Genomic DNA, 6,000 nt, shown 5'->3' with positions numbered 1-6,000 from the left:
GTGGAACTGTAAGTGGGATATACATAAATCCCTGCAGTTTGTGGTATATTGAAGAGCAGTGGGATACCTAAAATAAGCCCCTGCTGTAAACTAAGAGGTCAATAGCCTTGTGTGTGATTTCTCATCACATTGTTAGCAGTGGAGGGATAACTAAGATAAGCCCCCCTGCACATGTGATAGCCGTCTGTTGGCCCAAAGTCACCCCGACCCGTGACGTAGGGGTGACGGTCACGGTGTGAATCATGACACCTGGGTGAGACATTCGGCCTTCAGGACAGATGTTACTAGTCACACAATACCTATACATAAGTCACTGCACACACACACACACACACACACACATATATGTATATATATCTATTATATAATTGTCTAAGGGTCACTTCCATCTTTCTGTCCTTCTGTCTGTCTATCTGTCTGTCACGGATATTCATTGGTCGCGGCCTCTGTCTGTCATGGGATCCAAGTCGCTGATTGGTCTCGCCAGCTGCCTGTCATGGCTGCCGCGACCAATCAGCGACGGCCACAGTCCGATTAGTCCCTCACCTGCAATCAGCGCCCGGCGCCCGCTCCATACTCCCTTCAGTCACCACTCACACAGGGTTAATGCCAGCGGTAACGGACCGTGTTATGACACGGGTAACTCACTCCGTTACCGCCGCTATAAACCCTGTGTGACCAAGTTTTTACTATCGATGCGGCCTATGCAGCGTCAATAGTAAAAACATCTAATGTTAAAAATGATTAAAAAAAATTATATACTCACCTTTCGCGACGCTCCAGCAGGTTCCGGTGCCAAGGATTGTATGGGAGAAGGACCTGCCATGACGTCACGGTTTTGTGACCGCGACGTCATCAAAGGCCCTGCGCGAGAAGGACCTGCCATGACATCATGGTCATGTGACCGCAACATCATGGCAGGTCCTTCTCACGCAAGCGCGCAGGGCCTGTGATGACGTCGGGGTCACATGACCGTGACTTCATGGCAGGTCCTTCTTGCGCAGGGCCTTTGATGACGTCACGGTTATGTGACTGAACTACAAGGGGCTCTCGGAAGGGGAGTATATGTTTGTTTTTTATTTTTTAACCTGTGACATACGTGGCTGGGCAATATACTACGTGGCTGGGCAATATACTACGTGGCTGGGCAATATACTACGTGTATACTCAGCAATTCAAGTCTGAGCAGTTTGCTCTAGATTACTCTGACTAGTACATATATCCACCATCTAGCGTAGCCAGCTTCTAAATCTGATAAAACTTAACCTGTAATTTATATGATAAAAAGACAATAAACAGACAAACAATTATAAAGTGCTCAAAAATACCAGTGCATGTAATAAAATGGTACAATCTCACCCAATTGTTGTTTCCTGATTTTCCACCATTCATAAAGGATCAGGACAGGTGAACTTGAAGTAACGAGAGGAAAAAATATGGGGGGGGGGGGGTCTCGGGGTCTGACTTCCCTGTCATGCCCTCTGCAAAAAGACTCCGCCCTGACAAGGGCAGTACCCAGGTAAAGATCTACTACACGGTGCCCATGACAAGTATAGCCTCCCTGAGTAATGTGTCTTCCTTTTCCAACGCATTTCTTCCCCTGTTCAGGGGGTTCATCAGGGGAAATAGTTCAGGTTGATAAAGGTCTCCTGCAGTGGCAGGTCTGCCCTCCCTATATGATAAGTGACATAAAGCCTGCTGTCTTTATATAGGGAGTGGGCGGGACTTCTGCTACCATGGCGTCTGTCATCACTTCCTACTGTGGGTTAAACGTTCCCTTTCATCAGGGGTATAAATCATACCAGACGCCCAATTAATAGCGAAGTCTCTTATTTAATTAGACATCACTTGTATGATCTCCTTCTTTTGTAAACGCGGCTAAATAACAGGTAGCGTTTAAGTTCTAAGATGCCTCCTGGTCACCTGACCACAGGTCCTGTTCAGCCATGTATCAATCAGCATTACTGCGTGTGTGCGCTTATTACTGGAGGCCCGGTCATGTGACCGCAGGTCCTAGACTGCACTTTTCTCTAATTCATCGCGCATGCGCACTTGTCTACAGTCCTATCAAGCCATGTATCAGTCGGCATTACTGCGCGTGTGCGCTTATTTTTGGAGGCAAGGTAATGTGACCGCAGGTCATGGACTGCATTTTTCTTTGATCCCATCGCGCGTGCGCACTTGCCTGCAGGCGCAGGTCCTGGTTTCACTTTCGTCACCCGGATCTCACTGCGCTTGCGTTAGAGTAATTTAGATTCACATATAGGTATAACAAAAAAAAAAAAACTTTCCTTCTCCTTTTCTCCTTTTTTTTTTTTGTTATACCTATAAGTGAATCTAAATTACTCTAACGCAAGCGCAGTGAGATCCGGGTGACGAAAGTGAAACCAGGACCTGCGCCTGCAGGCAAGTGCGCACGCGTGATGGGATCAGATAAAAATGCAGTCCATGACCTGCGGTCACATTACCTTGCCTCCAAAAATAAGCGCACACGCGCAGTAATGCCAACTGATACATGGCTTGATAGGACTATAGGCAAGTACGCATGCGCGATGAATTAGAGAAAAGTGCAGTCTAGGACCTGCGGTCACATGACCGGGCCTCCAGTAATAAGCGCACACACGCAGTAATGCTGATTGATACATGGCTGAGCAGGACCTGTGGTCAGGTGACCAGGAGGCATCTTAGAACTTAAACGCTACCTGTTATTTAGCCGCGTTTACAAAAGAAGGAGATCATACAAGTGATGTCTAATTAAATAAGAGACTTCGCTATTAATTGGGCGTCTGGTATGATTTATACCCCTGATGAAAGGGAACGTTTAACCCACAGTAGGAAGTGATGACAGACGCCATGGTAGCAGAAGTCCCGCCCACTCCCTATATAAAGACAGCAGGCTTTATGTCACTTATCATATAGGGAGGGCAGACCTGCCACTGCAGGAGACCTTTATCAACCTGAACTATTTCCCCTGATGAACCCCCTGAACAGGGGAAGAAATGCGTTGGAAAAGGAAGACACATTACTCAGGGAGGCTATACTTGTCATGGGCACCGTGTAGTAGATCTTTACTTGGGTACTGCCCTTGTCAGGGCGGAGTCTTTTTGCAGAGGGCATGACAGGGAAGTCAGACCCCAAGACCCCCCCCCCACCATATTTTTTCCTCTCGTTACTTCAAGTTCACCTGTCCTGATCCTTTATAAATGGTGGAAAATCAGGAAACAACAATTGGGTGAGATTGTACCATTTTATTACATGCACTGGTATTTTTTAGCACTTTATAATCCAATATACTATGTGGGCTGTGCATATTCTAGAATACCCGATGCGTTAGAATCAGGCCACCATCTAGTATATATATATTTCACCACAATGTATCTCTGTATACAGGGAGCTCCCCCTAGTGGTGGCTGCAGACAGGATCTTATCATGTATCTCTGTATATAGGGAGCTCCCCCTAGTGGTGGCTGCAGACAGGATCTTATCATGTATCTCTGTATACAGGGAGCTCCCCCTAGTGGTGACTGCTGACAGGATCTTATTATGTGTCTCTGTATACAGGGAGCTCCCCCTAGTGGTGACTGCAGACAGGATCTTATCATGTATCTCTGTATACAGGGAGCTCCCCCTAGTGGTGGCTGCAGACAGGATCTTATCATGTATCTCTGTATACAGGGAGCTCCCCCTAGTGGTGGCTGCAGACAGGATCTTATCATGTATCTCTGTATACAGTGAGCTCCCCCTAGTGGTGACTGCAGACAGGATCTTATCATGTATCTCTGTATACAGTGAGCTCCCCCTAGTGGTGACTGCAGACTGGATCTTATCAAGTATCTCTGTATACAGGGAGCTCCCCCTAGTGGTGACTGCTGACAGGATCTTATTATGTGTCTCTGTATACAGGGAGCTCCCCCTAGTGGTGACTGCAGACAGGATCTTATCTTGTATCTCTGTATACAGGGAGCTCCCCCTAGTGGTGGCTGCAGACAGGATCTTATCATGTATCTCTGTATACAGGGAGCTCCTCCTAGTGGTGACTGCAGACAGGATCTTATCATGTATCTCTGTATACAGTGAGCTCCCCCTAGTGGTGACTGCAGACTGGATCTTATCAAGTATCTCTGTATACAGGGAGCTCCCCCTAGTGGTGACTGCTGACAGGATCTTATTATGTGTCTCTGTATACAGGGAGCTCCCCCTAGTGGTGGCTGCAGACAGGATCTTATCTTGTATCTCTGTATACAGGGAGCTCCCCCTAGTGGTGGCTGCAGACAGGATCTTATCATGTATCTCTGTATACAGGGAGCTCCTCCTAGTGGTGACTGCAGACAGGATCTTATCATGTATCTCTGTATACAGTGAGCTCCCCCTAGTGGTGACTGCAGACTGGATCTTATCAAGTATCTCTGTATACAGGGAGCTCCCCCTAGTGGTGACTGCTGACAGGATCTTATTATGTGTCTCTGTATACAGGGAGCTCCCCCTAGTGGTGACTGCAGACAAGATCTTATCTTGTATCTCTGTATACAGGGAGCTCCCCCTAGTGGTGGCTGCAGACAGGATCTTATCATGTATCTCTGTATACAGGGAGCTCCCCCTAGTGGTGGCTGCAGATAGGATCTTATCATGTATCTCTGTATACAGGGAGCTCCCCCTAGTGGTGACTGCAGACAGGATCTTATCACGTATCTCTGCATACAGGGAGCTCCCCCTAGTGGTGGCTGCAGACAGGATCTTATCATGTTTCTCTGTATACAGGGAGCTCCCCCTAGTGGTGGCTGCAGACAGGATCTTATCACGTATCTCTGCATACAGGGAGCTCCCCCTAGTGGTGGCTGCAGACAGGATCTTATGTATCTGTATACAGGGAGCTCCCCCTAGTGGTGGCTGCAGACAGGATCTTATCATGTATCTCTGCATACAGGGAGTTCCCCCTAGTGGTGGCTGCAGACAGAATCTTATCATGTATCTCTGTATACAGGGAGCTCCCCCTAGTGGTGACTGCAGACAGGATCTTATCATGTATCTCTGCATACAGGGAGCTCCCCCTAGTGGTGGCTGCAGACAGGATCTTATCACGTATCTCTGCATACAGGGAGCTCCCCCTAGTGGTGGCTGCAGACAGGATCTTATCATATATCTCTGTATACAGGGAGCTCCCCCTAGCGGTGACTGCAGACAGGATCTTATCATGTATCTCTGTATATAGGGAGCTCCCCCTAGTGGTGACTGCAGACAGGATCTTATCATGTATCTCTGTATATAGGGAGCTCCCCCTAGTGGTGACTGCAGACAGGATCTTATCATGTATCTCTGTATACAGGGAGCTCCCCCTAGTGGTGGCTGCAGACAGGATCTTATCATGTATCTCTGTATACAGGGAGCTCCCCCTAGTGGTGACTGCAGACAGGATCTTATCATGTATCTCTGTATACAGGGAGCTCCCCCTAGTGGTGGCTGCAGACAGGATCTTATCATGTATCTCTGTATATAGGGCGCTCCCCCTAGTGGTGGCTGCAGACAGGATCTTATCATGTATCTCTGTATACAGGGAGCTCCCCCTTGTGGTGGCTGCAGACAGGATCTTATCATATATCTCTGTATACAGGGAGCTCCCCCTAGTGGTGGCTGCAGACAGGATCTTATCACGTATCTCTGCATACAGGGAGCTCCCCCTATTGGTGGCTGCAGACAGAATCTTATCATGTATCTCTGTATACAGGGAGCTCCCCCTAGTGGTGGCTGCAGACAGGATCTTATCACGTATCTCTGCATACAGGGAGCTCCCCCTAGTGGTGGCTGCAGACAGGATCTTATCATATATCTCTGTATACAGGGAGCTCCCCCTAGCGGTGACTGCAGACAGGATCTTATCATGTATCTCTGTATATAGGGAGCTCCCCCTAGTGGTGACTGCAGACAGGATCTTATCATGTATCTCGGTATATAGGGAGCTCCCCCTAGTGGTGACTGCAGACAGGATCTTATCATGTATCTCTG

The sequence above is a fragment of the Ranitomeya imitator genome, chromosome 4 (assembly GCF_032444005.1).
Source record: "Ranitomeya imitator isolate aRanImi1 chromosome 4, aRanImi1.pri, whole genome shotgun sequence".
NCBI lineage: Eukaryota > Metazoa > Chordata > Amphibia > Anura > Dendrobatidae > Ranitomeya > Ranitomeya imitator.
The sequence above is the reverse complement of the archived record's forward strand: the minus strand, read 5'-3'. Positions refer to the sequence as shown.